Source organism: Armigeres subalbatus, chromosome 3 (genome assembly GCF_024139115.2).
Source record: "Armigeres subalbatus isolate Guangzhou_Male chromosome 3, GZ_Asu_2, whole genome shotgun sequence".
Classification (NCBI taxonomy): Eukaryota; Metazoa; Arthropoda; class Insecta; order Diptera; family Culicidae; genus Armigeres; species Armigeres subalbatus.
Genome location: NC_085141.1, coordinates 152,164,492 through 152,188,424, shown reverse-complemented (window position 1 = coordinate 152,188,424; position 23,933 = coordinate 152,164,492). Strand labels below are relative to the sequence as shown.

Sequence of the window (23,933 nt, the reverse complement as noted above, 5' to 3'; positions counted from 1 at the left end):
AAAATCCTTAACGTTCTTTAGTGTTATTAAATAACCAGGTTCATTTTCCTTCGATCGGTTTCCTGGTAGAAGTTCTAATTTTCCCGAAACAAGTCCACTTGTTTTTCTCCTTCCATTGAAGCGGAAGGGTTGGGCTTGTGTATATTTATCCGTAAATGGAAGAAAGTAAACGACTGTGATGTCATCCAAATCAATAGTTTAGCGGGGCAAAATTGCACGGGATTTTTAAATGTTATCCATCGAGCTTTTGTATATTAATATGAATGAATCGCCTGCTTTGAGCGTGCTTACAGCGGCACACTGGGAGTTAACTTTCTGAAATCTGTATGGCGAAAGACATCTAAGGTTCGATTTCTCAAAATTAAGCAACCAAATCGAAAAAATATTTGGTAGGCGTAGTAGCGGACACCATCCGTCATAACCGGTACCAAATAGTTTTTTTATGAAAAGTTCCTAATTTAGAGAAAACCCGCGTTAGATGTCTTTCGCCATACAAATTTCTGGCGGTTAACTCATGCTGGCTATTTGCCCATTTACAATAGCGCATAGATGGGGAAGCGGATCAGCCACTGTCAATAATTCATTGGGGAATAACGATTTGACCGGATTCTTCTTCTTCTTATTGGCATTACATCCCCACACTGGGACCGCCGCCTCGCAGCTTAGTGTTCATTAAGCACTTCCACAGTTATTAACTGCGAGGTTTCTAAGCCAAGTTACCATTTTTGCATTCGTATATCATGAGGCTAACACGATGATACTTTTATGCCCAGGGAAGTCGAGACAATTTCAATCCGAAAACTGCCTAGACCGGCACCGGGAATCGAACCCAGCCACCCTCAGCATGGTCTTGCTGTGTAGCCGCGCGTCTTGCCGCACGGCTAAGGAGGGCCCGGATTAGTTCTTCTATTAATCAAGAGCTGCCAGTACTCGCATATCAGTCCTATTTGATTTGTCGTCACTGCTGAGTTAACTACGTGAATAGCCGAATTTCATTTCATTTAATTTTAAATACCTACATGTTCTAGCAAAAGATATTTCAGTTATCAGATAAAGATTGTCGCTGTCCGGAACATCTTTGCTGGCGAGGATAGGGATCTAAATGTCAATGAAGGAAAAATACATACGATTTGACAGGTACTACTAAGGACACATCTGTGGTTCTTGTACCATGGTACAAACGAACAAGAAAGTTATCCCAAGACTAACTTTAATAAAGACAATAATTGGTATAGTACTCATTTCAAGATTCTTGTACCATGGTACTTGTACCACCAGTGTGTCATTAGTTGCGGACAGCAGAGCAAAGGGAACCGAAGCGACAATCTTTATCTGGTAACTAAAACATCTTTTGTTCTAGCCCTCATTTTGCGCCTTCAAACAAATTTCATTTGGTAATTGTTGGCTGCCGTGTAATTTTGAGACTTTTTCCAAAACGTTAACAATGCTTCAGGAGGGGATGATGCATAACGCCGATAATAAAAATTATTCTAGGCAATTACCGTGACCTGCCCTAATTTCGCGCATCGCCTAAATCAGAACCTGGATATCATGGACATCACATTATTTGGTGAAATGTTCATACATAATATGTTTGAACATTTCACCAAATAATACGATGTCCATGATAGCCAGGTTCTAATTTTTGATGAAAACCACGGTATTAGGCGATGCGCGGAATTAGGGCAGGTCACGGTACTTGCTGGGTGTTTTGCATAAATTCACTTGCCCTGTCAACCGTATCAGGTATCAGTTTATCCGGAAATCCGTTTTCGTGCATAAGCTGCCATAGCCATAGCAGGTCCCGATCGATTGTATCATATGTGGCTTTATAGTCGATTAATAGATGATATGTGGGCACGTTGTATTCGCGGCATTTCTGCAATACCTGACGTACGGCAAACACCTGGTCTGTGATAGAGCGTTTACCCATAAATCCCGCCTGGTACTGCTCCACGAACTCTTGCAATGTGTGTTAGTCGGCGGCATGAAATTTGGGAGAGTACCTTGTAGGCGGCGCACATAGGGGTATTTCGTCATTCTAGCCGGAATAAAGTTAAATTTTCAAAATTGTCCTAGAGCAGTCTAAATATGTTTCAAACTTCTCTGAATAGTAGACGAGCCACTCCTAGTACGAGGCTTTCTATTTACATTTAAAGTTTTACCACTACACTTCTAGAAAGTTAGAGGTTTTTCATTGAGGAAATTACCGGTTTTCTCTGTTGAATTTGATTACGTTCGGTATGTTTTATTGTGGTCAAATATTTGTCACAGTAATCCACAGATCAGTACATTCCATGAAAAAGTTGGCAAAATAGTATCATGTAAACGTGTTTTTGACAAGAATAAATGAATTTGAACAGAAATACAAAAAACTAATTCGAAGTCCATTTTCGAGCTAAAACTAGTTAATGCTCCTCATATTTTCAATAAGCATAAAACACCTTTTCGATGATACTCGGTAATATTTCAGTATAGAGAGGACGCATTAATGTCTATATATTAGGATCCCGAAGAAAAATCTTGCGCCATTTTGAAAGCGGATGTTTTTGGTTTGGTACTGTATTTAAGGCATTAGTGACCTATATCATACATTCAACATCCCTATGAAAAGAGGAAGAGTCATAGAGCAATTTCCATGACACCATCTTTTAGCTTTATGTTTCTCTTGCAAACACACATAGTTGAACCGATTTCGGTAGAAGCGATGACGAGAACGAATTAATTGAAATTATCAATGTTTTTCAGGGTTTTAAAGGGTAAAGCACATGGGTCAAAAAGTGAAAAAAAGAAAACTGATATTTCAGCTAAACTATCATCACAGTATCATAAAATAAGGTGAAATATAGAAGTTTGAGAGATAACATAATTTATTCCGGCTAGATTGCAAAAATACCCCTAGGTGCGGCGTTCAGCAATGTGATTGCGCGGTAGTTGCTACAATCCAGCTTATCGCCCTTTTCGCCCTACCATTCCGCGAGAGGCTGCAAAATTTATGCATTGTTGGCCGTTGTCGTTCGATACGGTATGCAGACTATCCGGTCCGATGACTGGTCTATACATTTCCTCTCTTCCTATCAGAGCGACAGAGTTCATGTCACCGATGACGATTTTCTGGAGGAACTACTTGAAGGGATTGAGGATTTCTGGAAGACCTCCTCCTTGGAATAACTTTCAAAATAAAAACAGAATTTTCTTTCACGAAAACTCATGAAAGTTTCGGGTTCTAGCGAGTGCCATTGCGCATCGATCCTCATTATAGACGAATCCAAGTAAAAATAAGAAGAAGACACACGACGGTGTTAACTTTGACAGATCCTACAGCACAGCATAGGAAGATCATTTTAAAATGCTTATAATAAATTCTAGACAAATTGTAATTAAAATCTGATTAATGTAGGGTTTTCATCAGACACAAATAGGCATCGTGGCGGTACCCTTGGTTGGACCGCGAAGGGGGCTCCTCAAGCTTCTTTCCATCCGGTGTTGAACTTAATCTAGAATTAAAAAAACACCTAAATAAAGATTAAAAAAAAAAAATAATGTAGGGTTCGGAAAAAGTTCTGAATTACATATTCGGAAGCTTATCTCAATTTTTGGAATATTTTCCAAAAATGTATCTATCATACAGTTCAGAACTTTTTCCGTATCATGCTTCAATCAGATTTTAATTACATTTTGTCTAGAATTTATTACAAGCATTTTAAAACGATCTTCCTATGCTGTGCAGTAGGATCTGTCAAAGTTAACACCGTCGTGTGTCTTCTTCTTATTTTTACTTGGATTCGTCTATAGCATGATATTTTACTGTAATTTCTTCTGGGGCACTAAATGCAAAAAACTGAATAATTCCCTTGTTATTTAATTTACGTCGGAATTGTTCTGCGAAAGAAAAACAGATTTTCGGCATTTTTTTATCAATACCAAAGTGACGTTTCACAAAATAACAACCCTGTATGGAAATTTAGCAACCCAGTATGGGGCGCTAAATTTGGAAACTCGCGGCAAATTTTAAGTTGCGTTCTTATTTTACATTCCTGTTTAGATACCTCCGGTGTAAAAGTGAGTCTCTATAAAGGGCCCGGAAATAGCGATAGGGACCCAGATGGGGACTCCCGTGGAGGTGCTCTTACGAGTATAATATAAAACCCCGATTAAACCACATACAGTGACCGGCATAATAAAAAGCCCACTCGCCGTTTTTCATACAAAATGGTCAACTTTGGAGCTCTAGATCTTGATTGCGTGTGAACCAATTTTGCTGAAAATTTGACCAGAGCTCAGATATAACTTGAATTTTACCACACCTAAGTTTCGACCATATTAATTCATGGGGCAAAAAATATTGCGGTAATACTCAAATGAATTTTTGGCAAAAATTATTTTTAAATATCTTGAATTCTATAGATTGTAAACTGATGACTTATTCATCAAAAGGCGTATTTTGACAATACAAAAGTTTGCGGAATATACTTGTACACTAAAAGTTGTAGTTTTCTAAGATATTATAAAATCAATTCTTTTTGCCAAAAAAAAAAATCGTTTTGGTATTACAGTTTGTTTTGAAAACATGGATTATCGATGCACTTCGATAATCACACTTTTGTATTTGGGCTTATTCTACGAGTCGAGTGACGTGAGGTGAGTCGATTTTAACAATTCTCACGTGAGGTGACCATGTTATTCAAATGGGGCTATACGACTCTTCTCACGTCATTCGAGCAATCTCACGTCACTCCACTCGTAGAATAAGCCCAATTGTGTGTGCACAGTTGCCGAATTCTTTTTCTTGAATACCTCTAAAAAATATTATTTTGTGAAGGAAATATTTATGAAAACTGCACAACTGGCAACCTTGGCTATTATTTAGAAGGAGAAAATGCAAGAAGTTGCAAAATGCGAAAGTGTCAGAAGAAAATGTTCAAAACAAAAGCACATGGTTCTCACTAGCAACCCTATAACCAGAGACCGGCTGTAGAAAAACTGTAGAAATGGCAACGTATGAAAATGCATGAAATCGTGAAAATAACACTGTCAGCACTTGAACTTTTTGCTTGCTTATGGAAGCAAAAAGTAAACAAGTCGAATTGAAACCGCTTTTGACGGTTCAATTGGAAACAAGATGGCGTCTTCGCCGATCTCTTATTCTAGTATTTCTAGTTCTCACTATAGATAGTGGAATATATAGATGAGCGAAGATAAATCCTCTGTCTCCAAACGAACTGTCAAACGTGTCTCCAAACGAGCATGACGTCACGATTTCAATGGAAACGTTAAGGGCTGTGACGTCATATGCGCGTGTGCACGAGCAACAAAATCGACTCAGCCATGCTTTCGCTCATTTATAGATTCTACTATCTATAGTTCTCACACCGTCTACTTTCGTCTGACATTTATCGATGTCAAAATCCATTGTAATCGACTCCGTCACACTTTTGATCACAGTTTGGAACCGTCACACTTTCAAACTGTGTTGTTCGTTTTAGTGTGAACAGCGCAATATTAGCGCGATAATTTTTAACCCTATGAATCAATATGGTCGAAACTTAAGCCCCAAACGCAATACAACGGAACGGCGACGGAAACGGAAAATTTGACAGTTAGCCCATATATTTTCTGTCAAATTTTCCGTCCGTTCCGTTGTATTACGTTTGGGCCTTTAGGTGGTAAAATTCAAGTTATATCTGAGCTCTGGTCAAACTTTCAGCGAAATTGGTTCACACGCAATCGAGATCTAGATCTCCAAAGTTGACCATTTTGTATGAAAAACGGCAAATGGGCTTTTTATTATGCAGGTCACTGTAGCGGTATTGATGCCTTTCTCGTGCAAAAAATACTAAAAATATAATTGAGTACTTTTTAGCGTGAATTGGACATAAAATATAGTATTTTGTCCAAAACTACTGATCCCATAGTTTGATCTTCAATAGCAAACAATGGAACAGGATTCCCCGTCGAATGAAACCTGTTGCAAGTAATTCGGACAATGCAAAGTTGCAAAAAGTGTGTCTATAAAATTTGTACACATATACACACATACTCACACACACACATTACATATTAAGATACAGAGTTATTAGACATCAATTAGTAAGAGTCGAGTTGAGTCGATTGGTATATAACACTAGGGGTCTCCGGGCCTCCTATCAAAAGTTCGTTTTTGGAGTGATAATATAGCTTTTCGATAAAACTTTGTTGTACAAGAAAGGCAAAATGTCAATACCCTTCTGCGCCAAACACGCCAAATCCAATTTTCTAGAGATAAAATGTATACGCAAATAACAGATTTTCAAGAATTTCGGTAAACAGTAAGCTATCAATTGGTTTTTATCTAATGTTGGATTTTTTTGCCTTTCTCGAATACTAAGTACATATACGTAAAGGCTATATGATCACTCAACAAACAAACTTTTGGTAGAAGACTCGGAGATCCATAGTGTTATATACCAATCGACTCAGCTCAACGAATTGAGGTGATGTCTGTTTGTGTTTTTTTTTTCTTCCTAAACAATGGAGGGGGAATCTGATCAACAGACATCCTGGGTTGACCAGGAAGTGCGGGGTTAGGGATCACCGAGGGAGGCAGGACTACATTACCGACCCGCTAAACCGTTTCCATTGCCGCTGCTTCCATAGTCCCTTCGGTACAACCAGAAAGTAATGCTTCAAAGGGGGGCCAGTGCACAACGCACCCTCGAGGTTAGCTGCGTATCCTTGCAGCACCGAACATCGTAACTCGCTTTTTTAGAAGAACACCATGGTATCGTGCCAGCGCGTTGCCGGCTTTCCAGGTGGCCTTACCACGCCCTATGTCCTCGGAAGGTGGGCAGGGTCGACTTCGCGCCTGCTTCCCTCTGCACGACTGGTATCAAGAATGATGATGCCGCGTGCACCCCAAATTGACCTTTCTGCGATAGGGCCTATTCGCCAGCACACAGAGGGACTTGCCGACGCGGTGCTTACGCCTCACGCTAACTTTCACCTACTCAGTGACTGAGTAAAATTGTATTGCCGTCTCTCTTCTTCCCACGGAAATTTTATTCAATTTCCGTCAAAAGCAGGATTACTCATAGTTTTGAGTTGTCCTGCTTTTGACGGAAATTGAGTAAAATTTCTGTGGGATAGAAAGAGAGAGCAATACAATTTACTCAGTCACTGAGTAGGTGAAAGTTAACGTGCTGTCCCAGCCTTGACGAGGACCCCTTTCCGTCCTCGGGCTCGGAACCCGCCCGGTTGACCAACGCCGCGAAAGCGCCGATACCATGTTGTTCTTCGCGCAGCCACTTGTTCTGTAAAAAAGGATCGAGTTCGACCACAGAGCATGACCACCGGTATGACCCATGAAGCCGACTCCGATCCCTTGGACCACCTCTTATTTGCGCCTGAACTAGCCATCCTTGAGTCCACGCGCCACCTTCTATATAGCTCCGAGACGTTTTGGGCGATAGCCAATAAAACGGCGTTCCAGCCAACTTCATCTTTACACATCCTCCGAACTAGGTTGTCCGGGGTAGTGTCCAGACCACATGTGGCAAGCATGTGGTCACGCATTGCGCGAAAACGTGGGCACACGAACAACACGTGTTCCGCCGTTTCCTCTAAACCTGCGCACACCAAACACTCGGACGAGGCCGACCAAGCCAGCTGCGTTACCTGAATTTTGATTTTGCAGCACGTTTAAACACCGGGCACATCGAACTTCTACGGGTGCTTGCTGTTCACAGCTTTGCTGGAACAAATCAAACAATTGGGAGGGTTCGTGCAGCATTGTGCCTTATGTCCCCTCTAATCCGCAGCGTCGGCAGAGCCGGCTTCTGTCAGGGCCTTTGGAGTCCCATTGCTTGTGCCCCGGTTCCAGGCACTTGAAGCAACCTTCGGGTTGCTCGTATATGCGCACAGGGCATACCGACCATCCCAATTTGACGCTCCCTAACTTGACTACCTTGGAGGCGTCCGCTGCAGATAGCCGAACCAATGCTACCTGCGTCCCTGCCGGACCTTTCCGTAGTCGAACGGCTGCGGTGGGCGTCTCCACTTCACACTGTCGCCGCAGTGCCGTGACGAGCTCTTCGACTTCGGTGATCTCGTCCAGGTCTTTAACCCCAGATTCACCTCCGTCGTGAGTGCCTCACCTTGACCGTCTCGCCTAAGACTTCCTCCGCCAACTTATTGTAGGCGGCGCCCTTTAGCAAGACGCCCGCTTCAGCTCGAGGATCATCTCGCCCATCCGGGTACGTCTTATTCGACGTACGTCGGCGCCGAGTTCACCAAGCTTGACGTTACTCCTTATCGCCTTCAAGACGTCCGAGTACTTAGCCTCGTCCGCCGTGATGACTAGGGCATCGCCCCTGGAGTGATTGGCGCCTACCCTAGACTTCTTGCTACCCTCATCTGCCTGGGCCTTCTTTTCGGCCCTTGACGTCTTCGGTTTCCTCTTGTTCTTGACCAGGGTCCAGGAGGCGTCATCCCCCTCTATTTCCCTGGTCTGGTGCGGCTGAGAACTTTTAGCCTGCCGTAACCCCTTGCCACCGTCTTTCCTGAGGTCCTTCCTCCCCCGGTTTTGGAGGTACCTGGCCGGGGTTCAGCTTCCCAGCCCCACTACCCTTGTTCGGAGTAGTAACTTCCGCGTTTTGGAGCGGCCCCAGAAGCTCATCCCCTGGAGACTGTCTCCCCCGTTTTTGTGTCTGCTCCGTTGGAACAGTCACCCCCGACGTACCCGCAAATACTTGAGCCTCAGTCTGGGTAGACTTTGGCACCACCGTCTTCGCTGGCACGCCTTCGGTCGATTCGACCTTGCCCGAGTCCACGAATCCTTGGACCTCAGTCTGGGTAGACCTCGACTCCACCGATTTCACGGGTATACACTTGGCCGTCCCGACCGCCCTTTCCAGCTTGGCGTCCAGCATCGACTTTCGAAGTTTCTGCAAGCTTCTCTTGAGGTCCTTGCTGATATTTTGCTTCGATGACGCAAAGTCGATGATGGCGTCCAGCTGTTCCGTCGCCACCTCGAAGGCCGAAAGCCCATCGCGTTTGCGGTTCATCGCCTCCACAAGCCATGGGCCGTCAATAACCCCTACCGGCGTTTTTCTAGCCGAGAGGAAGGTTGAGTGACCCACGCTGGCGCTGCGCACTGAGCTGCCGACTATTGCCTCTGGCCTCCTAGGCGGAGACCTGAACAACCCACCTCTTGCGAAGGGGTTGTCGCCTACACTACTACCACTAATTGAAGAATTGACTTGGTTTTCCATTTTGGTCCCACGAGTTGCTCGGAAAAGAGGTCCACCACGCCAGAGCCCAGCATGACGCGGTAAGGGACAATTACTGTGGAGGGTGCCCAGGTACCCCATAGGCTCCGTTAAAGGCCTAGCTCATTATTTCACCCCCCTGGCCATGCATCGGCACGGGTCGCTTGACGCCTTGGGATTAGGGGTTAGGGACGATGGTCCCTATCTAACTCGCAGTGGCCATGGGAGGGTCGTCAAGCCCTTGGACAAAGTCCCTGCTGCCCCCTCAGTATGTATGTGTGTGTGTGTATGTGTACAAAATTTTGTAGACACACTTTTTGAAACATAGCATTGGCCGAATTACTCACAACAAGTTCCATTTGACTGTCGATCCTGTCCCATTGTTTCCTATTGAAAATTGGCCAGATTGAACTATGGGATCAGAATTTATTGCCAAACTACTATTTTTTTATGCGCAAAACACGCTAAAAAACACCCACTCATATTGTTTAGTATTTTTTTTGCACGAGAAAGGCACCAACACCGCTAGGTGGATTAATCATGGTTTTGTCATTGATACAAACATACAAATTATTTTTCCTTGGTCGGTCAAGGTGGAGCCAACAATCAAGTTTCAATGGTCTTATGAATCAAAGGAGCCTAGTAGAGTTGTTCTGATGTAATGGTAAAATCATAACTCAAACGAGTTCAGTTTCTATTAAAATTATTTAAAATGTTATCTTGACCGGTCGATCAGTTGTCTAAGACGAATTAAGTACTCTCCACTTAATTCCACCAATTATTTTCGATATCGTTGCAGATACGTATTTCGACCACAACTGTGTGGTCGTCTTCAGTGTCTCGTACTTGACTCGACTTGAAGAAAACAATCGCAACTTACACTATTTATACTACTCTAGGTACCCAACTACCCAATCTAATCTTAATTGCCTACTTATTACTTGAAGAGCCAAGAGCTGCCGTTTCGCTGATCCTTAGTCAACAGCGTTGTTTGTACCTGTCGGTAGATTTCCAAACTCTCAGCTACATCGAGTTTCCATGGGGAAGAGACATTTCTTAAGATTTTAATATTTGATGCCGTAATTGGGTGATTTTCCTTATACACATGCTCTGCTACCTTAGATCTAAATTCGTAATGTAATCCCTTATCGTTTTCTCTTCTCACCTTACTCATTTCCGCCATATGTTCCTTGAACCTTATATCTAATGATCTTTTTGTTTGGCCTACATAGATTTTTTCACATTAGGAACCACTTATTTTATAAACGCATGCCTTAAATGTCTTAAAAAATAAAAAAATCATTACTTCTTTTGATTTGTATGTTATGAAGTCAATTTTTCTCCAAATATAAGGTTTCATATACCATTTCAAAGCATAACATTTTAGCTTTCTGATAGATTAATTTGTTTTGCACGCGAAGTTTAATATCAAAAAGTTGTAGAAGAAAAACTTTATTTATCATTATTTTTTGTTAAAAAATGGTCCTGCAAACCTAATGTTCCCAAATGTCCACTTATCTGTAGATGGGGGATTTAAATATAACCCTAGTAGCACCTTCTAGTGAGTGATTAGCTTGCGCATATTTGCGCTTTTACGAGAACGCTACAATCAAATTTGAAACAAAGATTAGAAAATGAACAACATTATTACTGGAAATAGGTTTTTTTTTTGCTATTTTATGCAAGTTGTATTGGAAATCAACAAAAAAAAATCACTGGAAATTTTTTCATTTGTTTTTTTTTGCGAGTGCTATTTTTCGAAAGGTCAACCACGCCTCAAAAGGTTAAAAAACGGTTCTCGAAAATATTCCTTCCCATAATACCTGTTGCATAGAAACAGTTCTCATTGAAAACATATTTTGACCGCCCATGTGTGTGAGAATTCCCCATAGTGCATGGGAAGGAAATGGTTAAGGTTAGTGCATGTTGCGTTGCTTCACCAACATCTGTTTGACACTTATAATACCGGTACTTTGGCTGCAAGTTCCAAAAAAACTAGGTGTAGGTCACGCGAACAGAAGCGACAATAGCAATCTTGTACTTTTGCAACAACTGTATTAGGGAAGATCCATTAATTACGTAACGTCTCTAAGTAACGCAAAAATTGACAGTTTTTAACCCCCCCCCCCCCTATGTCACACTTTTTGTATGAAGCATCTGAAATTTTTATATGTATTGTCACACTTTCGGCAACCCCACCCCCTGTGAGCTTTACGTAATTTATGGATGCTCTCTTACCAGTTGATTAAAAAGTATAAGATTGGTAATGTCGCTGCTGTTCGCGTGATCAACATCTAGTTTGCTTGGACCTAGCATCCAAAGTACCGGTACTATACATACATACATACACTACCATATGACCCAATTAAGTTTCTTAAAGCATTCTTGAAAATACTTAAATAAGCTACAGTGCAACCAGTGTTCTAGTATTGTAGATCCAGTTGAAAACCGAACTGAGCTCTCGCGACAATCGCATTTTCTCCCATTTACGAATGTCGCAACTGCATCGCGAGTGGTGCGCATGATGGCGCACGGCTATGGCATAGATGCGCACAACTGTATTAGCGGACGATTTTCTAAAGGAATTATCAAAGAAACCCATGGAGGAGGTTTTCAAGGAATTTCTAAAAACAATTATTCTCAAGAAGTTTTCTAAAGTTTCTTTGAAGAAATTACCGAAATAAAAACTAAATTCCTACAGAATTCTTAAATAAATTTCCCAAAAAAAATTCCCAAAGGCAAAAATTCCTGCCAAAAGCGTTTCTGGAGAAATTTCCAAAGTATTTCACGAAGGTAATTCCGTGTGATTTTGTCAAGAAATTTTCTAAGGTGCCCCTTAAGAAATTTCTGAAGGAATTTCCAAACAAGCCATAAAGTTTTTTTTTAAGAAGTTCTGGAACAATTCCTCGAGGTGTTTTCTAAAGTTTTTGTGTTTTTGCCTTTCTCGTATACTAAGTATACGTAAAGGCTATAATTTGCCCAAAACCAAACTTTTGACAGAAGGCTCGGAGACCCATAGTGTTATATACCAATCGACTCCAGCTCGACGAATTGAGGTGATGTCTGTTTGTGTGTATGTATGTATGTGTGTGTGTATGTGTGTATGTGTACAAATTTTGTAGACACACTTTTTGGAACTTAGCATTAACCGATTTACTCGCAACAAGTCGCATTCGACGGGGAATGCGGTCCCATTGTTTGCTATTGAAAATTGGCCTGATCGGACATTGCATTTCGGAATTATTGAAAAATCATTGTTTTTTCCCAAGGGTCCCCCCTTGGAAAAAAAATTTCAAAATCGAAAAAAAAATTTTTTTTCAAGAATGGTGGGAATGCATAGTAATTAATGCAAAAACATGCAAAATGATAGAAAATATGCGATCTATCCCCTAAAGTGCTTTTTTGACCTTTCCTATGTGATTTTTTCAGTACATTTTACGATGCACGAGAAAGGCATCATCGCCGCTAGGTGGATTAATCTGGGTTTTTTATAAATTACGTGACCCTTAGAGGGGCCTTTCTCGTGCAAAAAAAGAAAATAGTATTTTGAAAAATAGTATTTTGGCCATAACGATCTGGCCAATTTCCAATAACAAACAATGGTCAGGATTCCCGTCGAATGGATGCTGTAGCGAGTATTCGGAGAACGCCAAATTCCCAAAGTGTGTCTACAAATTTGTACATACACACACGCGTACACACAATCACACACACACACACACACACACACACACACACACACACATCTCGTCACGGCACTGCGGCGACAGTGTGAAGTGGAGGCGTCCACCACAGCCGTTCGGCTATGGAAAGGTCCGGCAGGACACAGGTAGCATTAGTTCGGCTATCTGCAGCGGACGCCTCCAAGGTAGTCGGTTAGGGAGCGTCAAGGTGGGGTGGTCGGTGTGCCCTGTGGACGAACAACCCGAAGTTTGCTTCAAGTGCCTGGAAAGCACCCCATGGGGGTTCAAAGTCCCCGGCGTTTAAGCGTGCTGCCAAAAAATCACAGTGCGGGTAACGCAGCTAAACCTGAACCACTGTGATGCAGCCCAGCAACTGCTGTGTCAGACATATGCTGAATGGGGGACGGATATCTCCATCATAGCAGATCCTTACCGGGTACCCGCCAGGAACGGTTATTGGGTCACCGATGGGTCTAAAATGGCGGCGATATGGACAACGGGAAATACCCAGTCCAAGAGTTGGTGTCTTCGATACACGAGGGCTTCGTCATTGCCAAAATCAACAGGGTCTTCTTCTGCAGCTATGCTATGCGCCTCCTCGCTGGTCGATCGAGCAGTTCGGTCGAATACTAGATTGTTTGACGGTTTACTTGATGGGGCGTACAAACTATTTTTTTTACCGGGGTCTCAGCAAAATAATTATCTTTTACCGAGATTCACACAGCCGTTCCCCCAACAAACATGTTTTTGCCGAGATTTCTGTCAAAGTTGCTGAAAAATCAGCAAAAAATTTGCCGCAACGCAGCTAACAAACCTCATTTTTGACGGGATATCAGTTTTTTATTTGCTGGGCACACGGCTGTGCGGATTTTGCCGAGCTGCAGAAATAAAAACTGATTTTGTAGGCCGGTGGTGGTAGCGGGGGACTTCAACGCTTGGCCCGTGGAATGGGGAAGCCGATCCACGAATCAACGGGGGCAGATCCTGCTGGAATCACTGGCCATGTTGGATGTGGACTTGGCTAATGTCGGTTCCAAAAGTACCTACAGCTGGAACGGGGCCGAGTCGATTATCGACGTCACGTTCTGGAGCCCTGGCCAAACGAGTAGTTCGAACTGGAGGGTAGATGATGGCTGCACTCACAGCGACCACCTGGCGGTTTGCTACAGTATCGACTATACGACCAGCATTCAGCGGACGGAAGAAGGGGTGAGGCCTAGCCCTCGTATGTGGAAGACATCGTACTTCGACGACGAGGTGTTTAAGGAAGCGCTCCGCCGCGAGCACAATACTCTCAGTCGGAGTAGCGAGCAGCTGGTAACAGTACTCTCGCGTGCATGCGATGCCACCATGCCTAGTAAAGTTCACCCTAGGAACGGGAGACCACCGGCACGGAGGCGGATGCAGCGAGCACGCACAGAAGAGGAGCGTGTTGAACGACGGGTGGCGTTCGTGGCTGCTAGAGTCGCTCTGAAGACTGAGATTAGATCAAGCAAAAAAGCCTGCTTCGAGAGCCTGTGTCAAAGTGCCAAAGCGAATCCATGGGGTGACGCCTATAGGGTCGTAATGGCCAAGACACGTGGGGCAAAGCCCCTACAGAGCGGTCTCCAGAGATGCTGGAGAGGATCATCGCGGGGCTCTTCCCACATCATGACCCAAGTCCCTGGCCTCACTTTGTGGAGCTGCCAGGGGCCAGGGTGGCCGACGAGGGAAGAGTAACTTGCGGGAATTGCACAGTCCCTTAGTGTGAGTAAGTCGACAGGACCGGATGGTATTCCGAACCTGGCCATCAAAGCGGCCATTGCTGAGGCTCCCGATTATTCTCAAGAGGTTGTTGATACGCACGGAGGTTGCGTATCGAGTAACCAGCTTGGCTTCCGAAAGGTAAGTCGACCGTAGACGCTATCTTGTCGGTTACCAAATCCGCGAAAATAGCTATCCAGCGTAAGAGGAGGGAGTTCGCTATTGTGCAGTAGTGACTCTCGACGTGAGCTAATGCAGATGCGCTCCTGCGTCTTTGAATTCCCAGTACCTGTACAAGATTCTCGGAAGCTACTGGTATACGACACGGAGGCGGGGCGGAAGTGCGTTGACATAACCTCAGGGGTTCCACAAGGTTCCATACTGGGTCCGGTGTTATGGAACGTCATGTACAAATGAGTTCTACCGGTTGTACCTCTCCAAACGTTCGCCTTGCCTTCGTGATATCTGCTTCGACAGTGGTAATCGTATTTATGTCAACGAGAACCTTACTGAGAACGCTAGACGAATTCGAACCGAAGCTATCAAGCAAAAGAAGCTGGGACACCTGGAAATGTTACCACTCGGAACGGTGTTGTTTACGAAAATCTCGGAGAAAGTATCAGCAATTAATTTGCTTCAACAGATTGCTGCACTTAGTAAAAACCCTACCCATTAAAGATATTCTATCCTACCGATTGCTCCTATGATTCCGATCTTAACGATTGCTCCTATGATTCCGATCCTAATTATTTCCATCAATCCGTCCACCCTAAAGTCAAAACTTTACAAGCATCGAACCTGTCCTGTGTGATCTCATATTCCTTGTTCTTTGCATATCCATGAATCCACTCCTAAATCTCCATGATTCTTGTCCTTCCTAAAAGTATGTTGCTGGGATCCTATGGGATGTTGTTGCTGCTGCTGAATGCCGATGTGGGTGTTGCTGTTGATGGGATGCTGCTGCTGCTGGTGGATGACTGACTGATTCTCTTTGAGAGGTCATTGTATGTTAAATCGACGGTATGAATAAACACCAACGTCTAACGATTATACTAAAGATGGTTCGCTATATTTTCTCTACTATGAAATGCTTATGAATATGAATGCAGTGTCATTGAATTTCAAGTGATTATTTTCTTGTTTATAATGAAATCTCGGAATTATTTTCCTACTATTTCTTTTTCATTAAGTTGGCTGTGACCAATGAAACTAGAAACAATAAGGCTTTGGTCAAAAGATATTTTAGTTACTAGATAAAGATTGTCGCTTCGGTTCCCTTTGTTCTGCTGTCCGAAACATGTGTGGTACGTACCTGTCAAATCGTATGGATTTTCCTTCTTTGACATTTAGCTCCCCTATCCTCGCCAGCAAAAGATGTTCCGGACAGCGACGACAGCGACAATCTTTATCTAGTAACTAAAATATCTTTTCTTTGGTCCGATTCGTGAATCAAAATCGAATTAAACTTAAAAGTGACAGTACAAAAATTTCCCTGCTCGCAGAGCAAGATTACTTTTGACAGATATTGAATCATTTTTGATAGATGTTTTGCAGATGGGTGGCACAACGCCATGTTTTTGTAGCCAACATATCAGTATAAAATTCATGATAGTATGTGTTTTGTTTACAAACATCACATTTGATTTTCATTAGAACACAGAACACAGAACACAGAACACAGTGGGATGCGGTCGCGCAATGTTGACTGCAAAATAAATCTATTTTGCGAGATAGGGATGCCACCGGGCTGATGTTTTGTTGGTCTTGCTGGGTAGCACCAGCCATTCTTATGAGCGGGAGATTTCATAATTTCCGAACTGTCACTTTTAAGTTTAATTTGATTTTAATTGGCGAACCGGACCAAAGCCTAAGGCCTTGGTCCGATTCGTGAATTAAAATCAAATTAAACTTAAAAGTGACAGTTCGGAAATTATGAAATCTCCCGCTCATAAGAATGGCTGGTGCTACCCAGCATGACGAACAAAACATCTATCAAAAATGATTCAATATCTGTCAAAAGTAATCTTGCTCTGCGAAATTTTTGAACTGTCACTTTTAAGTTTAATTCGATTTTAATTCACGAATCGGACCAAAGCCTAAGTCATTACAATATGTGGACTACAATAAGGTAAAGACAAAGGTGCTGTTTGAAAGAGATGGCGCCACAACATTTAAAGTAAAATGAATTTCCTTGTATGGACAAATCATTCGTTCTCATCAACTACTCATCGCATCAATATGAAAGCTAGGTCAAAAACCAACAAATAATTTTTAGATGTTTTGTACCACGACTTGTTTTGCAGTTAAGGAAGGAATAATAAAAGAGATTTCATTGTACCTCCATACCAAATTCTATCTGTTTACTGTTTACAAGACAAAGACCGCAGACAAGCGGTATTCTGCAATGATATCTTGTCCGATTTTAAAGCAACTGTTTCAGGGTACCACAAGGCTCGGTTCTTGGACCTATGTTTTTTTCACTTTACATCAACGATCTGCCTATAGTGTGTTGGACTACTGTACTGTACATCTTTTTTTGCTGATGACGCACAGATTTATATTTCCACAAAATAATACTAAACTGTCTACCATTGGTCATTTAATGAACCGTGATCTTTGTAAACTAATGCAATGGTCTAAGGAAAACCTTCTGCCAATCAATTCTGATAAAACAAAAGCAATGTTGATATCTAGATTTGGAAAATTTCTCTACATCCTCCTAGAATACTTATTGATGATGTAGAAATTATGTATGCGACTCGTGCCACTAGCTTGGGAATTGTTTTTACAAGTAGTTTAGATTGGGACTCCATTAATATGCAATGCTCAAAAATTTATGGCTGTCTCAAAAGCAACTTGACAACCAAACATTACGACTCCAGAACAATACTGCGATTATTTAAGTCACTAATTCTACCACACTTTATCTATGGTGTTTATATATTCCAACGCGTTGAGAGTCTCGATCGATGAACTTAGAGTTACTTTAAATGCTTGCATCCGTTATGCTTACAATTTTTATCGTTATTCACATGTATCACACTTGCAGAAATATTTAATTGGTTTCCCGTTTGTAAAATTTTATAGATACCGGTCATGTATGAATATGTTTAAAACAATAAAAACTTCTACACCTCATTATCTTTATGAAAAGCTTGAACCAAGATTTTTATGTACAGGTTATCCAATTGTCAATATCCCAACTAGGCCATCTTTGGATTTTGTATGGAATTTATGCTCGTTTGTTTACGTTTTGCACTGAACATGTATGTTCCCCCACCCGCGCTGGTTATTCCCATCTTCTGACGAAGTCGGATAACCTGTACATAAATAAATCTTGGCTTGAACCTTTGAGAGGAACTCGAACGAGAAGCTTTAGAGTGTCTCAACATAGCTCTTCGTACTACGGCCAATCGTTCTTTGTTAGGAGCATTGTAAGCTGGAATAGTTTGCCAACCTCTATTAAACTATCTCACTCCAAAAAACACTTCAAGAAAGATCTCCTGCAAAGTTTCCAGTAGCCGGGTTAATACAGTTAAAGAGAACATAGAGAATAGTAGTAAGATAATGATGTAGTAATGTCTAAGCCAAATACCGAATTGTAACACTAAAAACCCTGATTAATCCACCTAGCGGTGATGGTGCCTTTCTCGTGCATTATAGAAATAGTATTTTGGCCATTACTCTTGAGCCCATAGTCCGATCTGGCCAATTTTCAATAGGAAACAATGGTAGAGTATTCTGCGTCGAATGCAACCTGTTGCGAGTAAATCGGTTAAGAATAAGTGCCTAAAAAATGAGTGACATTTTTTCTATAAAAAAAAGTAGTATTTTGGCCATAACTTCCGAGCCCATAGTCCGATCTGACCAATTTTCAATAGGAAACAATGGTAGAGTATCCTGCGTCGAATGTTGCGAGTAAATCGGTTGAGGATAAGTACCCGGAAAATGAGTGACATTTTTTTTTTGGGTTGGTGCGCACAGACACACACACATACACACACACACACACACACACACACACACACACACACACACACACACACACAGACATCACCTCAATTCGTCGAGCTGAGTCGATCGGTATATAACACTATGGGTCTCCGGGCCTTCTATAAAAAGTTTGTTTTTGGAGCGATCATATAGCCTTTACCGTGTACTTAGTATACGAGAAAGGCAAAAAGATATACACTGACGCTAACCGCAAGTCGAGCACATCTGTATATGGGCCTCCATATACAGATGTGCTCGACTTGCGGTTAGCGGCAGTACATATCTTAAGTTACATGAATTTCATCAATAAATAAATACGACGGTGTCTTGAGGTTGAAGTTCCCGGTGGGTGTGGTAATCGTCGGCTTCGCTGATGATATTACGCTGGAGGTCTACGGCGAATCGATCGAAGAGGTGAAGTTGACTGCAGCCCACTCGATCGTAATTGTGGAGTTCCAGGAAGTTATAACTGGTTCACCATTAAGACTGAAGTGGTTGTTGTTAACAACCGAAAGTCAGGCAACAAGCGGTGATAAGGGTAGGCAACTACGCGGTCACCTCTGAACGCTCCATCAAACTCTTGGGGGTAATGATCGACGATAAGTTCACTTTTGGTAGCCACGTCAATTACGCCTGCAAGCGTGCCTCCACAGCTATAGTGGCATATGGCATTGTCCCGGATGATGTCCAATAGCTTTGCGGTTTATGCCAGCAAGCGCGCTAGTGTCGCTCTGTCCATACTGAGGTATTGGGGCACGGCCCTGCGTATAAACTGCTACAGAACGAAGTTAGAAGGTACGTATAGGCTCGTGTGCCTAAGAGCTGCGACCGCGTACCGTACCGTGTCGCACGATGCACTTTGCGTCATCACCGGTATGATGCATATTGAGATAGGAGATAGGTACGTGGGTCAAGAGGCGCCATGGGGAAATCACTTTCCACCTGACCCAGGTCCTTACAGGCCATGGTTGCTTAAGACAGTATCTACACCGCTTCGGACACTCAGCCTCACCCAGGCAGGCTACGAGCCCCCGAGCCAGGCAGGTCCTCGTCAAGGCTGGGGCAGGCGTCGGCACTGCGTCGACATGCCCCTCTGTGTGTTGGCGAATAGAACAATTTGGGGTGCATCATCATTCTTGATACCAGCCGTGCAGAGGGAAGTAGACGCGAAGTCGATTTGGCAATTTGGCAATTTTTATTTTCAATTCTTAAGGGTGATAGATTATTTTCTGAATTTAAAAAAATCCAAATTTTCAACGTCTGTTGTCTGTGATTTTTTCATCAAATGCTGTGTCTGGTTTTCTAAGGTTGTCACTGGTTTTGTTTTCTGCATCTGATATTGTGGATTTGGTCGAAGGATGGATTCCAACGAAATTTTGCCTTATGTTGTTTCAAATCACCGTTCAAATCTAGAGAGAATGTCCTTGCATTCGACTGATGCAGATGCTATTACAAATATTTTAATTATTGTTTGAAATGAAGCTATGTAATTGTAAATGCATAATACCTGGCACAATGCATGTGCAAAATGTATTTAAATCTCAGTAGATCACATTTTCCGTCTATCGAAACTGTTTATAAATATTTCAAATTTTCTTGCAAATATTTTCACTTGCAAAACCTTCGTACTCTACCCTTCGACACGTCGCGACGCCCAGCCGAGCTCAGAGTCGGCAGCAAAAGCACGTGGGACAGCTGTCAAAATTAATCAAAACAAACAGCGATGAAAGTGCAGAACAGTGCAAGGATCTTCCATATGCTTTACGCCGATGCGAGCAGTGAATAGAAATTCAAAGGGCATGCCGTGTAGCTCTCTCACTCTTTCATCGACCGACAATTTCAACGTCGATTAGATGGACCGGCGATTTCAAACCGTCGGGTCCAGTCCTCAATTCAACGTACAATAGTAAAAAAGAATTTAAGTGTCAAATATTTTTTTTTTGTGAGAATTTCCCCGCGTGCTGCGTCTGGTTGGCTAGTCACCGGACAGACAAACAGGGCTATTATATATATGATTTTTTTGTGAGAATTTCCCCGCGTGCTGCGTCTGGTTGGCTAGTCACCGGACAGACAAACAGGGCTATTATATATAATATATATATATCATATTATGATGATGATTGGTTAAGAGCTCTTTCTATCAAGGGATTATGATTTATACATTTTTTAATATTATCCATAAAGATAAAAGGAACCTAATTGCCTATTCAGTTTGCGCGCCTAATGATATGATAAAGAGTATCTTGATGTCAAAGTTTACTCATGTTATTCACATTTTATATGATATCATTGTTTATTGTTTATTGTTTACTTCATCAACAGGCTACATTAAGCCCCAATGATGGTGGTATTAACCTAATTTTGTAATATAAATGCTATATAACGATGTCAAATACCTAGTAATCTGTATAGGCTAAACTGCCGTGAATCGCATATATTTGTTCCATATGAATAGGAAACCCAGCAAAAGATGGGACAGATGTGCGATTCACGGTAGTATAAGCATGGTAACATTCAAATACTTCATTACGAAAACCTGAGATACTCTTTTTACAAGAGAAATTGCAAAATTACGATAGTTGATCCATTCTACCACATAGTAATGCCATTTGCTGTTTGCCTATACATCCTGAATAGTTGACCCTTACTTTAGGAAACAACCGCCGGTCGCAAAAACAACACTATTGACGGACAGCCAGGATCCACAGGGCACAAGCCTGATCACTCAAAAGATGACTCCAAAGAGGACCAACAAGGAAAAGTCTGACAGCAAGCATTCAAAAAGGTAAATCTTCATACTGAGGTTAAATTTATGACAGAAATTTATTCAATATTTACCCTTCAAATGTGGTTTTGGTTGCTGGGGTTTTTGTCAAAGCATATGTCAGAAAAATATTATTTAGTCATTCTGTTCAGTTCTAACTTTTGTGATTCCTGTGTAGTTGAAGCTATGCCTGCAACTTACAGTAGTCATAAAATTGTTAGTAAATCAATTGGCGCTTTGATGTTGCATGAAGAAGAAGAAGCAGAAAGATGATAATCGAAAAAATCTCCACGGAAAACCATATGAAGAAATTTTAAAACTCTTCTCGAAATTCTAGAAACAATTTAATTAAAAACGGTAAGCAGTACGGGGTTGGACTTTTCTTCTACTGTGTATTAAGTGTAATATCACAAAATAAAATTTCGAATAAAAATATTGTGTTTATTATACAGTAGAAGAAAAGTCCAACCGTACTGCTTACCGTTTTGATTTAAATTGTTTTAGAATTTTTGAGAAGAGTTTTAAAACTTCATTATCATCTTCTGCTTCTTCTTCTTCATGCAACATCAAAGCGCCAATTATTCCTCTATTGGTTAGAAATCCTTGAAAAAACAATGTAAATTTCTTTCCCCTCCTACACGAAAATCTGCTAAATATCTTGAATAATCTGACACTTGTTACTGTCGTTCAAAGAACTTTTGATTATGATTAATAAACCAAGTGAAAAGTGTGTGCGCGTGCCCAAAGAAAACCAAATTCACACCTCATGCGCATCTACCTCGGCCACTGACTGAGAGATCAACGACAAACAGGCTGAGCAAGCACAGCCAATCAATGATTCAGTGCCGAACGAACCTACGCCCAACGATTGACCACCAGATCAGGAAGTTCCTGTAAAGAGCGCATGAAATAAACCATTTCAGGCGGAGAGATTGTCGCAACACACAATAAAAGGGTAATATATCTCAATTTATAAGGTTTCCATTAAAAATGTTTGGGAGCCTTGGCGCGTAAAGTATGCAGTTAGGAATTCGTACATCGTATTATATTTGTTACTATTTGAGACTCAAATTTAATTTGTGTATATGCCGAGACTGATCAGGAGAATATAAAACGTTTATTGTATAACATTTGAATTGCTAATCTACTTTTTTCCATTTAGGGCCAATAATATGTGCATCTCATATTTGAGAGGGTTAGAGACAGATGTGTGTTAGTGACATTTTGATCAAATTTAAATAGATTTTAGCAAAAAAAAATGATGGTTTGCAGAAATATGTTGATTTATATCATACTTTATTTAAAAGACATGTGAAAATTTACAGATATTTTTGATTTTCTGAACATTATCAATTTGTATGAAGCAAAAGCTTTGCACCCATTTTCTCAGAACTAAGTTTTTTTTCTACTAACATCCCTGTGCGTCTGACCCCTGATTTCAAAACTGATATTAGAAAAATCTCCTAAATATAAGAGATCGTGAGAGTAAATCGTCGATCTCCCTCTTGAGATAAAAATGTTGCAAAAGGCAGTTTTTTAACTAAAGCGAAGACAACCAAATGATTTGGCACCCAAGTAATTTCTATCCCGAAGGTGATAAGCTTTGATATTGGTCTCTATTTTGGCTCTCTGAAGAACCGTTTGTGTTTGGACATACATGATGCATCATGTGGCTTTTCTTCAGCCTGTCTCGGCTCATCACCGATGGCGGCCGGTCTCGGCTCACTCTGCTGCTGCTGCCTTATCTGCTCAGCATTGCTGCTTTGTCGGTCTGTAGGGTGGACTCTCTGTACTGGCTAGGTTTCGGCTGATGATGGTGGCTTCGATGGTTCGAGAAAAAGCGACGGTGCAGACTTTCCTGCTAAAAGATGTGAGTGCTGTTCTCGATGGTGCGGTTGCTTCCTTTCCGGTCGAGAGAAAAAAATCGCTTGCGCTATTTTATGGCTTCTCGGCAGACCCAGCGGCTGCTCATTCGCTGGTGTCTGCACCAATGAGAACGTGGTAATGGAATAATGCAAAATTATCGGTACCCATTTATGGTTCCCTTGATCTCAATGTTTTTCATTGAAAACAGTTTCATGCCTATTGAAAAAAGTTTTCGGGTATTATCAAGCATGGACATGAAGGCAACTTGAAATCTGTCGATTGAGGGCTTACCGCAGAGATTCTCCATTGAGAAGAACAAGCTAACGTTTAAAATCTTTCAACACAGCGTAACGCGGTCGATTTGAATTTTTTGAATGACACCCGGTATAGTAACGAGAGACGTAAGTCCTACGTCAAAACTTAGCAAGTAACCGCACAATATTAGGTAAAACAAATTAAGGGTGTAGCATTTCTGCATGCGGTGAATAAATTTCGCACCGTGTATATTATGTATCCCATATCCCAGCAACCAAAATGTGAGATGTTAGACTCGTGTTAGTGAGCTATTTATGCTGCTTCTTGAAAAGCATTAATATATTTATGCTATGTATATTTGCTTTTCTAGCAATACGTAACTAG

The 23,933-nt window shown here is 41.7% G+C and overlaps 1 protein-coding gene across 3 annotated transcripts in view; it reads left to right on the top strand.

The window, feature by feature from the left end:
- Window positions 1-23,933, top strand: part of LOC134224243 (arginine/serine-rich coiled-coil protein 2) — a 125,848-nt gene that overhangs the window by 146 nt on the left and 101,769 nt on the right. The window lies entirely within an intron of this gene.